Source organism: Bombina bombina, chromosome 5, assembly GCF_027579735.1.
Source record: "Bombina bombina isolate aBomBom1 chromosome 5, aBomBom1.pri, whole genome shotgun sequence".
Lineage (NCBI taxonomy): Eukaryota > Metazoa > Chordata > Amphibia > Anura > Bombinatoridae > Bombina > Bombina bombina.
In genome coordinates, this window is record NC_069503.1 from 604228240 (window position 1) to 604244773 (window position 16534).

General features: G+C 38.8%; 1 protein-coding gene across 1 annotated transcript in view; it reads right to left on the reverse strand.

Moving 5' to 3' along the window:
* Positions 1-16534, reverse strand: part of LOC128661572 (mediator of RNA polymerase II transcription subunit 1-like) — a 254851-nt gene that overhangs the window by 100924 nt on the left and 137393 nt on the right. The gene's annotated exons all lie outside the window — the stretch shown is intronic.

A 16534-nucleotide genomic window follows, 5' to 3' on the forward strand; every position in this document is an offset into this window, starting at 1 on the left:
GTTTTGGGATATTCACTACATATTTATTATTTAGACAGCCACTGTACAGCAAAATTACCACTTTCATGAATACCAAGGGAAGGCCTAACATAACAACTCCCCTAACCCATATACACGCACTCTCCAGAGTACACACATATTCATGTACACACACACATTCTCCAGAGCATACACATGTACACACAAACACACACTCTACAAAGGATACACATGTACACACAAACACACACTACAGAGCACACACAAATTTATGCACACACTCTATATAATCCTATTTTTAAAAATACAATGTATGTGTGCCTCAAGACTGAAGAGAGCAGTGTCTGCAGCTGCACAGATGTGCAAATTTTCACGTGCCTGCCGCTTCAGCCCTACCCAGAACGATCCCCACCACCAGAGCAGTTACCTGCTAACAGTGGTAACCCCAGCAGGACCTTTTCTTATGCAGTGAGATTGGCTGGATGCCGAGTTTGGGCTTAGCATTCAGTGCTGCACAGTGCACACCTAAAACAGCACATGGCACTAGCTTGGCATGTCACCTGACACCGGCGTGGTCTGGCACAGTTTCTCACAAATAAATATAAGCAGAAAACTTTTGACTGTGACAGTATCATGACTGACATCAGCAGTCTGGCATGAACCAAAAAAAAAATTTTTTTTTTTATTAGGACTCTTGGGCCCCACAACAAAGACTGGGCCCTGGGCAGCTGCCCCTTTTGCCCTGTGTTAAAGACGGCCCTGCCTCCATCTTTCCTACCTTGTGTTTAAGAGCTTTTCTGGGAAGCTCCCACCCTACCTGAACAGACTGCTCTCTCCGGCTGTTCCCACCTCCCATAACCTCTGATCCAGTACCAGCACATTATTTAGTCTGCCTCCATAGAAAAAGAAAGCCGCTCAATCCTCCTTTTCCTACAGAGCACCACAATTATGGAACGACCTCCCGCACACATTAAAACCTTCCCCAAGGTACCCTATTGTTTCAATGCAATGTTTTGTGGACTGAGGACATACTTGAAAACAAGATAAATCTCAATGTATTCTTCCTGGTAAAATATTTTATAAAAAAATAATACGTATGAATTTCTATGTTTTTTGCACATCCAGTGTACTTAAATTACGAATTTCAATGTGCATATTTAATAGGATTTGTTCCTGTGCAATTTAAATCCAAATTTTTTCTTCCCATACAAAAATGGAGTATACGGCCCATAACGAGAGACCCTGTTTTAAGGTAAAAAGGGGCTTAAAAGAATTCAACCAGGGAAATAGAAATACTAGCGAGCGTTCTTAAAGAATCTCACGAGCCCAGAGACCTTTAGAGTATCGGGCCCTTAGTTTGTTAGCTCCAGAGCAACAATGCACTTCTACTGGGGCATAGATGAACAAATCTGGTGAACCAATGACAAGAGGCATATGTATGTAGCCACTAATATCCTGTTGAGTATTGCTGCTCCTGAGCAAGTAAACGCCACAGCGTGCAGCTGCACTAATCCGTAACCGGGACCAAGTGAGAAGAGAGGTCATCCAATGAGAAACAATTTTTTTTCACTTGGTGTAGGAAGGGTTAACTAATCCCTTTGTAAGGGATACCTATTCCTTCGCACTTTAGCCTATTTTTAAGCACCACTGGGGGTCGCAAAACGCGTCAGGCAGTTTGTCCCTCGTTTGTTTGTCTGCCATATGTCTGAATTATCTCTTGAACTCAGTGTGTATATATATTTTTTTTTTAAGAAGCTGAATAAAGATTGTGTTTTTTTATCTTTAACACCGAGTAGTGCCTGCACTTTTTCTGTATTGCTGCTCCTTAGTATACCTTGGTATGTTTTTTTAACAAAGTAACTTTTATGATTCGGGATAGCATTACATTTCAAGAAACTTTAAAGTTTAATTTTGACTTTCATGTGCATTAAAGAGTTTATAAGTTATTTTCACACATGCCTGATTTAGCGCTTCCCTATGCAGCATTTTCTATCATGACATGAGACAGAGCTGGAAGCGGCTTATTAAAACACACAGATCATAACAATAAAAGATGCAAAATCTAACATTCAACCTTGCCAGTCAGGCACTATACCTTTCAAGTTCAAGACTTGGAGCTTGAAGGCCTGTGAAGGCTCGCCAGAAACACAAGTTATGAAGCAGCGGTCTAAAGACCTCTGCTCCATAAACTGTCCACCTGCTCTGAGGAGGCAGACAGAAATCAACCCGATTCAATAGGATCGGGTTGACACCCCCTGCTAGCGGCGATTGGCCGCGAATCTGCAGGGGGCGGCATTGCACCAGCAGTTCACAAGAACTGCTGGTGCAATGATAAATGCCGACAGCGTATGCTGTCGGCATTTATCGATGTGCGGCGAACATGATATGCTACATCGTATCATGTCCGTCTGCACTATCATAAATAGACCCCATAGTGTTTTCTAGGAGATTAAAGATGAATTCTGACTATTAATGCAAACAAGTTAGAGTAAGCATTATTTAACAAACATGCAGTTATATACCTTATAGGAATACACATTTTTATTGTTTTTGTCATTTTCAGTAGGAGCCCAAGCAAATGGTTTGTCTATTTCTCTCTTTTTTTTATTTCTTTTTTTATTATTATTTTTATTGTGGAAGAAGAAGAAAAATAACATTTAGGTATACACATTCTAATGTTGATAAACCACTTGTTACAGCTTCAATATTACCCGAGTGTTCAGTTTCTATAAAATATAGGTGTACAAAATAATAACAGGAATGTGCTCACCCACTGTTGAGGAAACTAATCTATCTACCTTCATAAAAGAATAGTTGTGGAAAGTGATGGATAATTGTCCCTCTCCTTGTCCTCTCAGGGCGTAGGAAGTGCAATAGATGCTCCAAAAACAAAATAAAAACATGTTCAGAAGTGTATCATTTGGTTATCATTGGTGTCCTTTTCAAGGGTGTGGATAACAAGTCCAGTGCATCGACAATAAAAGGCTTAAGATCATAGTAAAGTGCCCAAGTTCCAAAAGAGAGGAGCAGAGGAAAAGATTTGAGGAGAGAAGGTAAGATACAGGAAAGGTGGGGGAGAATCTTCGAGACTCATGTTTGCTAAATCCTCTCAAGGCCAACCCTATATGAGTGACCTCATCACTCCACCAAACCCGCCGAGTAATTGCGTAACTCTGGGGGCTCTGTGTTGATTCTTCCCAGTAGAATTTAACCTCTAAGAGCAAGGTCAATCTTTTCCATTTAAAACAACCATATTCTTCTAGAGCCAGCAGTTCCATGACTGTCTGTCCACATTTTTTTAATTAGGGGTAGACTGTGTTTTCCAGCTACGCACTATTATTGCTTCTTTTTAGTAAAGTATATTCAGAAATGAGATTTGTATAAAACTACTGCACATTTAAACCTTCCTTTTGCATCTAATAGTTCAGGTTCCCTACTAAATCATGAACCATACACTGTACAAGAACATTTCCTATTAAAGCAGTCTCAGTCATTATGATTATTACTCCTTATTCCAGTTTGAGTGTGGGTTAGTTTTTTTCATAAAAAAATTCAAAATAGCTCAGAGGATAAACCCTTGTATTTTTTAAAAGGAGTGTTCAAGATGCAATAAAGGAATGGTCATTTCCTGGGTCTGAATAGCAGGAGGCTAACATGCAACATAAGAAATTATGTTGCATGCTGCAATAATATTCGATAAACTAAACCGGGGCAGAACACTTTGAGGCGATTCAGGCAGGTGGGGGCCCATGGCACTCAGAGGAGGTCTGAATTTTTTTTTTTTAATACAAATTAATTGTGTGTTCATGGATCCAGCAGTTTTACAGATTAGAAAATCTCATTTTTAAAAAGATTGCTGCTAAGTGCTAGTATTATAAATAAAAGATTATAAATTTCTGGTGCGCAGTGATTGAAAGATTGTGACTTGATTTTATAAACTAATTGGTTGATGATCATAAGAACTTAAATCATGAAAGAAAACATGTCCCTTTAAATTTTGGGAGATGCAGGTAAAATAAGTAATGTAAAATACTATACAAATCTTGGCAAAACTAAAACATTTTCCGAGGAAATAAATCCTGAGTTTAATGTACTGAAGCCTTTTGAGAACCTCATTTCATCCTCTTGACTTACCTCAACCTTTTATACAGTTAGGTTACAATAAGGTTATGTGTTTAGATAAAAAAAAAAGTGTCATCAATGTCATATTTAGGGTTTTCTCATGAGGCTGTAATCTGGTTTTGAAATTCCTTATGGATTCTCTGCTTTCTGCTTAATTTAAAGGGACAGTCTACTCCACAATTTATACTTCTTACCTCTGTGATTACCTTCTATCTAAGCCTATGCAGACTGCCCCCTTATCTTAGTGCTTTTTAAAATTTTAGCCACTCAGTGAGCACAATGTAATCTATATGGCACACATGAACTAGCGCTGTCTAGCTGTCAAAAATGTCAAAATGCACTGAGATAAGAGATGGCCTTTAAGGGCTTAAAAATTAGCATATGAGCCTACCTAGGTTTTGCTTTCAACAAAGAATACAAAGAGAACAAAGCAAATTTGATGATAAAAGTAAATTGGAAAGTGGTTTAAAATCACATGCCCTATCTGAATCATGAAAGTTTAACTTGGGCTAGAAAATTAAACTTTCAAGATTTAGAGAGAACATGCAATTTTAAACAAACTTCCAATTCACTTTTAGTATTAAATTTACTTTGTTCTCTTGATATCCTTTTTTTATAAGCATACAAAGATAGCATCAGGAGCAGCAATGCACTATTGGAAGCTAGCTGCTGATTGGTGGTGGCACATATATGCCTCGTCATTCGTTCACCCGATGAACCAATGAGAATGTGTTTGCTACTGCTGTATGCATGTGGTATAGTTTGTATACTGTGCATACAGTATAATGTGTATGCTACTGCTTTATGCATATGGTATATTTGGTATATTGTGCATGATTGCTGTATGCCTGTGGTATAGTTTGTATACTGTGCATACAGTATAATGTGTATGCTACTGCTTTATGCATATGGTATATTTGGTATATTGTGCATGATTGCTGTATGCCTGTGGTATAGATTGTATACTGTGCATACGGTATAATGTGTATGCTACAGCTGTATGCATATAGTATAGTTTGTATACTGTGCATAGTATGGCTCTGATACTAGCCAGTACCTCAACAGCCACTGACCTCCCTGCACATCACTGCTACTACTACTACTACTACTAATAATAATAATAATAATAATAATAAATATTCACAAAGATTATTATTATTTGCAAAAACATAAGGTGAAGGGGGCATGTCTGGGCATCGTCCATGATAGGACGCCATATCAGTAGCTCCGGGTGAGATCTGGACAATCTGCCGATTTTTAACAGATTCATGCTGCATCTCTGGAAAACCAGGACATCTACATGTGTATCACACTATGCTGAACTGATTGATACCAGATTTGTAGACCCTATGACCCTGAAGTGCTGATCTGGACCGTCAAGGCCTTAGGCGGCGGCCTCAATACAAGGCCTCGGCACCCTCCCCCCCCGGTTATCAGGGTTAAGCAGTCACAGTTGGACTGCCAGATGATAATCCTCCCTTCACAATCTACATTAACTGGAGCAATACAGTGCCATACTTGTATTAAGGGATATAGAAAAGGGAAGATCGAAACAACGTTCAAGCTACACAAACACACTCAACAGAACAGATGGAGCTCAATGCTAATTCGCTACTCGAAGAAGTGATCCACTTACTTGACGACCATTACAAGCGCATATTACAAGCATGTTCCGCTGAATGGGACAGTCTGCGTGCGCTGGCAGCACAAGCTGGACACCGGCGTGCCATGGCTGGGGTAGTGCAAAGAGAGGTGCAGGAAGAGGCTGGGACCCATATAAGCACCTCAGATCTAAAATGAGCCCTCACCCCAAGTGCGGGCCTCTCCTGAGACAATGCTGAACCGCCATGCGGGTGAACCGGAAAGTGCCTAATCTTGCAGCAAGCATATATTCTGACAAGATGCCTGGACTGAGAGGGGTGCCACTGAGCTCCTCCGTGAAGCGGCCGATCACGGGAGAGCTGGTGAGCGAAATACTGTCTGATGAACTGGGCATCTTTCCAGAGCTAAAGGTTATCCGCCACGTGCAGGGCTTTTGGAGACAACCTGAAGCTGTTCTCTGAGCCACCAGAGTACCTTCGGCTGGAGGTAACCGTATGTGAGAGGAAGCAGCTCTGGACAAGGTCCGCTCGGTGGGTGGTGGAGGGTGTTGGGGGCACCCTTGCTAACACCCTGACTTTAAGACACAAACAGGAGATCGGATGAAAGATTTATGTATGAACCGCATATGGCCCTTTGAAATGTCTATCAGAGAGGGCAAGCAGTCTTGTTTGGAGTCTTAACATTCAGTAACAATGTACTTTTACGTTATTTTTAATATTTGAAGTGTTTTATGGTTTCCTCCGAAATGCCTTAGATCAGCAGCTAAGTGGATTTACATTAAAATGCACCCGTATGTTTAATATAATTTTAGCTATTGATACTTAACCTCTCATAGCCTACTTATGCAGATTCAAAGCTACCATGTCTAGTTATGTTTCTCACCTTTCACTGTACTTATTTGGGGTCAGATTCGCTAACTCAACTACTGTAGTAGCAATTCTCACACAATACACACCTCTAACATTACTTAAGCCCTTCTTACTTAATAAGGCCCTCTTTTAAGTCTCTAGAAGATTCATAAGTACTTTTTCCACTCTCCATATGTCCCAATTTGGTTATAAATTGCCAAATGGATCCAAATCTAGCTATATACAGTTTATTGACATTATAGATTTTTGTTATGTTCACTTTGGTCTATCTAAGTACCTAGAGCTACATTCCTATAACTTAATTGGCCTCCTGATCTGATGCCTTTTATATATTTCAAGTCAGTCTATCTACCCATCAGACATAACCCCTATTAATATAAAATTATTGTCCATACACAGCTGGATGGGCACTATGTAGGCAACCTTCCCCTACAGTGTATTCATAGGCCAGGCAAGAAATAGCAGCAGGCCTTTATCTATTGTAGTTAGCCTTTCTGGAACAACGTTTTACGCTTTCTAGAAGGGACAATATGTTTATATCTTTATGTTTATATTCTTACACTATCAGAGACAGAATCCTCAGCATTTAGCGATCAGTAACCCAGTATCATATGTTCACCCTTAACTTGTCTGAGTTAGTTTTATAGGTGAGTCTAGTGGTGTCACGAGGTTGCCCGCACCCTTTGATACAAAACTGCGCCAAAGGGTAATACAGAGCTAACGCTCCTATATTCCTTTTACATCAACTCCCCTCTATATATTTTAAGCATTGATACTTCACTACCCACGCAATAAGACATACATAGTTAAATACTAGGGACTTTACATTATACAATGCTAGTTATCTAGTGATTTACATGCTCCATAGATTCTATGTTTATATAACTTCACTCTATGTTCTAATGTTCTGTTGAAGTGTCCTGTATGATCCGACCTTTATATAATACCGTTAGCTCTGCAAGTTATGGTACTTTTTTACTAAAATATAGAGAATGTTGTTTTGTCATCATGGCCCAAGTATGGCCTCTAAGATTTACTAGTCCCCCTTCTAAATATAACACGAAAATATATAGGCCCAAAAGTGGCCTTCTCTCCAATGGGGAAATTCTACAAGGTAAAAAGGAGGTTTAATTTAGGTTTGTTTTATGCACATTACAGACACTGTCATCTGTCCTGGAATAGTGGACAATAGATTGCATTGAATGTTATTTTCTGGTATGTCTATCATATTTTTTTCCTATGATTGTCCGTAACCTCTCTCTTGAAACCTCAATAAAAACATATTTAAAAAACAAAAAAACAAAGGTGAAATCAAAGAACCAACAAGTATATTTTTTGTTATTATTATTAATCCCTGATAGTTTAAACAAAAGCAGTGGAAAAGCAGTGGAATTTTAAAGAGAGAAAGTTACGTTTTCATGGATGGAACATGCAATTTTAAGTGACTTTATTTTACTTTTATCAATTTTACTCTGTTCTCTTGGTGCCCTCTATTGAAAAGCATATATAGGTAAGGTCAGGAACAGTAATGCACTACTGGGGGCTAGCTATGCATATTAGCCTCTTGTCACTAGCTCAGCAGATAAGTTCACCTATGTCCCAGTGGTGCATTGCTGCTAGGTGTTTGCCTTATTTGCAGGCGTTAGACACAGTTATGCACAAGCAACAGTGCAATAAAATGCTAACAGAAGCACATTTTATTTTGCACTTCATATCCTTGTCCTGTGTGTCTGTTTCACAGTAAATTAGTGATTGTATTCATACAACTCAGGTTACAGTGAATGGTATTGACGTACACACAACTGTTCACTAACACTTGTTATTTAAGTGCGAGGTAGCTACTCAATCCCATTGCATTCCTTCCCCAATGTTGCTACCTGATTACCGTATAGCAAATATCCCCTCCCTGTTTTGACCGCAAAGTATCACCTATTGCTCATTGTATTGTTTATCTTATTATGTATGCTATGTTTATGTTTATAATATTATTAATAGTATTTAGGACTGGCGGGGAGCAAGGCTTCTCTCTGCTAGCCTCCGCCCCACCAATTTAGCTGTGCCCCTCTGGCTACATACCAGTAGGAACACTCATTGTGAAAGAGTTTGTCACTTTTTGAAATAGCCTCTAGGGCCCTTGAGACTTTATCTATTGTAAGCACATTAGACTTAGTAGATCTCTGCACCTGACCACTAGAAAATTTCTACCTGTTCGATAAAACCCCTTTTCTCCTAATCCCTACTCCCCTTCCTATCCCACACCTACTTGTATAATGGCAACCATTCGACTAGCCACATTGAACGCACAAGGTCTAAATTCACCTATGAAAAGAAAACTCACATAAGATTCATATCCTATTCCTCCAAGAGACACATTGGACTGGGGACTCCCGGACCATTAAGATATCCCAACATTACCCGATATGTGAGACAGCATCTAATACTGAAGGGAAAACACGAGGGGTTACTATTTTGATCAGCAAAGACTTGACCTTTAAACTTTAATTTCAAGAAAGCAAAATTCAACGATTTAAGGAAATCATTAAATAATATAAATTGGGACAATGTATTTTCTAATAAAAATACAGAGGATAAATGGATAATATTTAAAAATTTGTTAAATAAATATACATATCAATACATACCATATGGTTATAAAAATAAAAATAAAAAAAATAAGCCGTTATGGCTAAATATAAATGTGTTAAAAGAAATTAGGAAAAAACGTAGGGCATTTAAATTATTAAAAGAAAATAGTACAGACTCAGCATACAATATTTATAAGGAATGTAACAAAGCATGCAAAAAAGCAATCAAATTAGCCAAAATTGAATATGAAAAATTAATTGCCAAGGATTCTAAGTCTAACCCTAAAAGGTTCTTTAAGTACATAAATAGCAAAAAATCTAAGAAGGATAATATAGGTACATTAAAATGTGTGGAGGGTAGCATGATAAATAATGACAGGGAGAAGGCTGAGGTACTAAACCAGTTTTTTTCTTCAGTATACACAAGAGAGGAACCATTGAATGATACTTTGGAACAGAATAGAACATGCCAGTCCATACCACTAACTGGGTTTTGTTTAGAGGATATCAGGAAAAAACTAAAAAATATTAAGGTAAATAAAACTCCAGGCCCAGATGGAATACACCCAAGGGTGTTAAGGGAACTTAGCACTGTTATAGACAAACCTTTACTCTTAATTTTTCAAGACTCATTATCCTCAGGCATGGTACCCCAGGATTGGCGTAAAGCTGATGTGGTGCCACTCTTCAAAAAGGGAAGCAGGGATGATCCAGGAAGCTATAGACCAGTTAGTCTGACATCAATAGTGGGGAAGATATTTGAAGGGATTATAAGGGATTATATTGATGAGCATATTCGTGTAAACAAGATTATGAGTTCTAATCAGCATGGCTTTAGGAGAAATAGATCATGTCAAACTAATCTAATTAGATTCTACGAGGAAGTAAGTAAAAATATAGATAAAGGGGAATCAGTTGATGTGATATACTTAGATTTTGCAAAGGCATTTGATACAGTGCCACATGAGAGATTAATGCACAAAATTAAGGGACTGGGAATAGCTGAAAATGTTAGCTCATGGATAAATAACTGGATAAAAGATAGGGAGCAACGAGTAGCAGTAAATGGATCATACTCAGATTGGACAAAGGTAATCAGTGGCGTCCCCCAGGGATCAGTACTGGGCCCTGTTCTTTTTAATATTTTTATAAATGACTTGGAGCAAGGATTAAATAGCGACATCTCTATTTTTGCAGATGATACTAAGTTAAGTAAGGTCATTAGGTCAGAGCAGGATGAACTCTCTTTGCAAAGGGATTTGCTAAAATTAGAACTATGGGCAAGTGAATGGAAAATGAGATTTAATACGGAAAAATGTAAGGTTCTACATTTTGGAAGTAAAAATAAGCAGGCTATGTATTTTTTAAATGGGACAAGACTTAGCCAAACACAGGAGGAAAGGGATTTGGGAGTAGTAATAGATAACAAGCTAAAGATGAGTGCACAATGCAGGGCAGCGGCTTCAAAGGCTAATAAGATACTAGCATGTATTAAAAGAGGCATTGATTCAAGGGAGGAAAGCATAATTCTGTCATTATATAAAGCCCTGGTAAGACCTCACCTTGAGTTTGGAGTGCAGTTCTGGGGACCGATTGCTAAAAAAGATATTGCAGAACTAGAAAAAGTTCAGAGAAGGGCCACAAAGCTAATAAGGGGATTGGAGAAATTAACCTATGAGGAGAGGCTAGCCAAACTGGGTCTGTTCTCTTTAGAAAAAAGGCGCTTGAGAGGTGACATGATTACTTTATATAAATATATTCAAGGCCCATATACAGAGATGGCAGAAGCTCTTTTTATTCCAAGAAAATTGGTTCTGACAAGAGGTCATAATTTAAGGTTGGAGGAAAGGAGATTTAATCTCCTGCAACGGAAACGTTTTTTCACTGTAAGAGCAATAAAATTGTGGAACTCATTACCAAAGGAGGTAGTGAATGCCAATACCATAGATACATTTAAAAATAGTCTGGATAAATTTCTGTATATAAACAAAATTCATGGATATGATTGCTAGTATTAAATGGGTCACATTTTAATGGGGTTATTTAAGCTTAACTGGAGCTTTTTGTAAGTATTTTAGATTTGTATAGGTTGAACTCGATGGACTTCAGTCTTTTTTCAACCTTATCTACTATGTTACTATGTTACTATGTTACTAGAGTATATTGAGAGAGACAACAAGGGTCGGTTCCTTATACTAGTTTGTTCACTCAACGAGACTCTATATACCTTGGTCTCTGTTTATACACCAAATACTAAACAAATACCCATTTTACGTAAGCTCTTAACTCGAGTGGATCAACTCAAACAAGGGCACTTGATAATTGGGGGGACCTCAACATGGTATGGGACCCACAGAGAGACAAACAATCTACTCTGACAACACATGCAGACAGAAATATTTTGTCAAGCTCTAATGCCTTCCGGAAACTTATGTATCAATATGATTTGTATGATGCATGGCGATGTTTAGCACCCTCAGAAAAAGATTTTACACATTATTCTAAGGCCCACAATTCTTACTCGAGAATCGACTACATACTATGCGATTCGTGGTCTCTAGATAAATTTCTAAACCCCAACATCAAGCCATGCACATGCTCGGATCACGATATGGTCTGCTTAGACTTCACCAAATTGCAGTCTGACGGGTAGACCCCCTTGGAGACTTCCCGAACAGTGGTTATCTGAGGTAGAACTCCCTACACTCACTACAACGATAAACTAATTTCTGACACATAATGATATTGGTACCACAGACATAGACATGGTATGGGCAGCCCTCAAGGCCTATCTTCACGAACACTTTATTAAAAAAAAAATTGGCCCAGTATCGCAAGTCAGGACACCAATCATTGGCTAAATTATACAGAGATCTCCGTATACTGGAGAACTCCAGTAAGTCACTCCCTGAATCCCAGATAGCCCAGCAGATAGGTCACAATAGAGAAGAAATATCCAGACGAGAAACCTTAAAAGTACAGGATAACCTACACCGGCTCAAACAACTATACTATTATAAAGGTAACAGGGCAGATAGACTGCTAGCTAATAAACTTTGTAAACGTACACAACAGAGTAGGATAGCTTTAATCAAAACCCACAATGGACCAGTTCACTCACCCAAAAAAATAGGAGTAGCATTTGCAAAAACATAATTTATGTAAGAACTTACCTGATAAATTCATTTCTTTCATATTAGCAAGAGTCCATGAGCTAGTGACGTATGGGATATACATTCCTACCAGGAGGGGCAAAGTTTCCCAAACCTCAAAATGCCTATAAATACACCCCTCACCACACCCACAATTCAGTTTAACGAATAGCCAAGAAGTGGGGTGATAAAAAAGTGCGAAAGCATATAAAATAAGGAATTGGAATAATTGTGCTTTATACAAAAAAAAATAACCACCACAAAAAAAGGGCGGGCCTCATGGACTCTTGCTAATATGAAAGAAATGAATTTATCAGGTAAGTTATGTTTTCTTTCATGTAATTAGCAAGAGTCCATGAGCTAGTGACGTATGGGATAATGACTACCCAAGATGTGGATCTTTCCACACAAGAGTCACTAGAGAGGGAGGGATAAAATAAAGACAGCCAATTCCTGCTGAAAATAATCCACACCCAAAAATAAAGTTTAACGAAAAACATAAGCAGAAGATTCAAACTGAAACCGCTGCCTGAAGTACTTTTCTACCAAAAACTGCTTCAGAAGAAGAAAATACATCAAAATGGTAGAATTTAGTAAAAGTATGCAAAGAGGACCAAGTTGCTGCTTTGCAAATCTGGTCAACCAAAGCTTCATTCCTAAACGCCCAGGAAGTAGAAACTGACCTAGTAGAATGAGCTGTAATTCTTTGAGGCGGAGTTTTACCCGACTCAACATAGGCAAGATGAATTAAAGATTTCAACCAAGATGCCAAAGAAATGGCAGAAGCTTTCTGGCCTTTTCTAGAACCGGAAAAGATAACAAATAAACTAGAAGTCTTACGGAAAGATTTCGTAGCTTCAACATAATATTTCAAAGCTCTAACAACATCCAAAGAATGCAACGATTTCTCCTTAGAATTCTTAGGATTAGGACATAATGAAGGAACCACAATTTCTCTACTAATGTTGTTGGAATTCACAACTTTAGGTAAAAATTCAAAAGAAGTTCGCAACACCGCCTTATCCTGATGAAAAATCAGAAAAGGAGACTCACAAGAAAGAGCAGATAATTCAGAAACTCTTCTGGCAGAAGAGATGGCCAAAAGGAACAAAACTTTCCAAGAAAGTAATTTAATGTCCAATGAATGCATAGGTTCAAACGGAGGAGCTTGAAGAGCTCCCAAAACCAAATTCAAACTCCAAGGAGGAGAAATTGACTTAATAACAGGTTTTATACGAACCAAAGCTTGTACAAAACAATGAATATCAGGAAGAATAGCAATCTTTCTGTGAAAAAGAACAGAAAGCGCAGAGATTTGTCCTTTCAAAGAACTTGCGGACAAACCCTTATCTAAACCATCCTGAAGAAATTGTAAAATTCTCGGTATTCTAAAAGAATGCCAAGAAAAATGATGAGAAAGACACCAAGAAATATAAGTCTTCCAGACTCTATAATATATCTCTCGAGATACAGATTTACGAGCCTGTAACATAGTATTAATCACAGAGTCAGAGAAACCTCTTTGACCAAGAATCAAGCGCTCAATCTCCATACCTTGAAATTTAAGGATTTCAGATCCTGATGGAAAAAAGGACCTTGTGACAGAAGGTCTGGTCTTAACGGAAGAGTCCACGGTTGGCAAGAGGCCATCCGGACAAGATCCGCATACCAAAACCTGTGAGGCCATGCCGGAGCTACCAGCAGAACAAACGAGCATTCCTTCAGAATCTTGGAGATTACTCTTGGAAGAAGAACTAGAGGCGGAAAGATATAGGCAGGGTGATACTTCCAAGGAAGTGATAATGCATCCACTGCCTCCGCCTGAGGATCCCGGGATCTGGACAGATACCTGGGAAGTTTCTTGTTTAGACGGGACGCCATCAGATCTATTTCTGGAAGTTCCCACATTTGAACAATCTGAAGAAATACCTCTGGGTGAAGAGACCATTCGCCCGGATGCAACGTTTGGCGACTGAGATAATCCGCTTCCCAATTGTCTATACCTGGGATATGAACCGCAGAGATTAGACAGGAGCTGGATTCCGCCCAAACCAAAATTCGAGATACTTCTTTCATAGCCAGAGGACTGTGAGTCCCTCCTTGATGATTGATGTATGCCACAGTTGTGACATTGTCTGTTTGAAAACAAATGAACGATTCTCTCTTCAGAAGAGGCCAAAAACTGAAGAGCTCTGAAAATTGCACGGAGTTCCAAAATATTGATCGGTAATCTCACCTCCTGAGATTCCCAAACTCCTTGTGCCGTCAGAGATCCCCACACAGCTCCCCAACCTGTGAGACTTGCATCTGTTGAAATTACAGTCCAGGTCGGAAGCACAAAAGAAGCCCCCTGAATTAAACGATGGTGATCTGTCCACCATGTTAGAGAGTGTCGAACAATCGGTTTTAAAGATATTAATTGAGATATCTTCATGTAATCCTTGCACCATTGCTTCAGCATACAGAGCTGAAGAGGTCGCATGTGAAAACGAGCAAAGGGGATCGCGTCCGATGCAGCAGTCATAAGACCTAGAATTTCCATGCATAAGGCTACCGAAGGGAATGATTGTGACTGAAGGTTTCGACAAGCTGCAATCAATTTTAGACGTCTCTTGTCTGTTAAAGACAGAGTCATGGACACTGAATCCATCTGGAAACCCAGAAAGGTTACCCTTGTCTGAGGAATCAAAGAACTTTTTGGTAAATTGATCCTCCAACCATGATCTTGAAGAAACAACACAAGTCGATTCGTATGAGATTCTGCTAAATGTAAAGACTGAGCAAGTACTAAGATATCGTCCAAATAAGGAAATACCACAATACCCTGTTCTCTGATTACAGACAGAAGGGCACCGAGAACCTTTGTAAAAATTCTTGGAGCTGTAGCTAGGCCAAACGGCAGAGCCACAAACTGGTAATGCTTGTCCAGAAACGAGAATCTCAGGAACTGATAATGATCTGGATGAATCGGAATATGCAGATATGCATCCTGTAAATCTATTGTGGACATATAATTCCCTTGCTGAACAAAAGGCAAGATAGTCCTTACAGTTACCATCTTGAACGTTGGTATTCTTACATAACGATTCAATATTTTTAGATCCAGAACTGGTCTGAAGGAATTCTCCTTCTTTGGTACAATGAAGAGATTTGAATAAAACCCCATCCCCTGTTCCGGAACTGGAACCGGCATAATTACTCCAGTCAACTCTAGATCTGAAACACATTTCAGAAATGCTTGAGCTTTTACTGGATTTACTGGGACACGGGAAAGAAAAAATCTCTTTGCAGGAGGTCTTATCTTGAAACCAATTCTGTACCCTTCTGAAACAATGCTCTGAATCCAAAGATTGTGAACAGAATTGATCCAAATTTCCTTGAAAAAACGTAACCTGCCCCCTACCAGCTGAGCTGGAATGAGGGCCGCACCTTCATGTGGACTTAGAAGCAGGCTTTGCCTTTCTAGCTGGCTTGGATTTATTCCAGACTGGAGATGGTTTCCAAACTGAAACTGCTCCTGAGGATGAAGGATCAGGCTTTTGTTCTTTGTTGAAACGAAAGGAACGAAAACGATTATTAGCCCTGCTTTTACCTTTAGATTTTTTATCCTGTGGTAAAAAAGTTCCTTTCCCACCAGTAACAGTTGAAATAATGGAATCCAACTGAGAACCAAATAATTTGTTACCCTGGAAAGAAATGGAAAGTAAAGTTGATTTAGAAGCCATATCAGCATTCCAAGTTTTAAGCCATAAAGCTCTTCTAGCTAAAATAGCTAGAGACATAAACCTGACATCAACTCTGATAATATCAAAAATGGCATCACAGATAAAATTATTAGCATGCTGTAGAAGAATAAAAATATCATGAGAATCATGATGTGTTACTTGTTGCGCTAAAGTTTCCAACCAGAAAGTTGAAGCTGCAGCAACATCAGCCAAAGATATAGCAGGTCTAAGAAGATTACCTGAACACAGATAAGCTTTTCTTAGAAAGGATTCAATTTTCCTATCTAAAGGATCCTTAAACGAAGTACCATCTGACGTAGGAATAGTAGTACGTTTAGCAAGGGTAGAAATAGCCCCATCAACTTTAGGGATTTTGTCCCAAAATTCTAATCTGTCAGACGGCACAGGATATAATCGCTTAAAACGTTTAGAAGGAGTAAATGAATTACCCAATTTATCCTATTCTTTGGAAATTACTGCAGAAATAGCATTAGGAACAG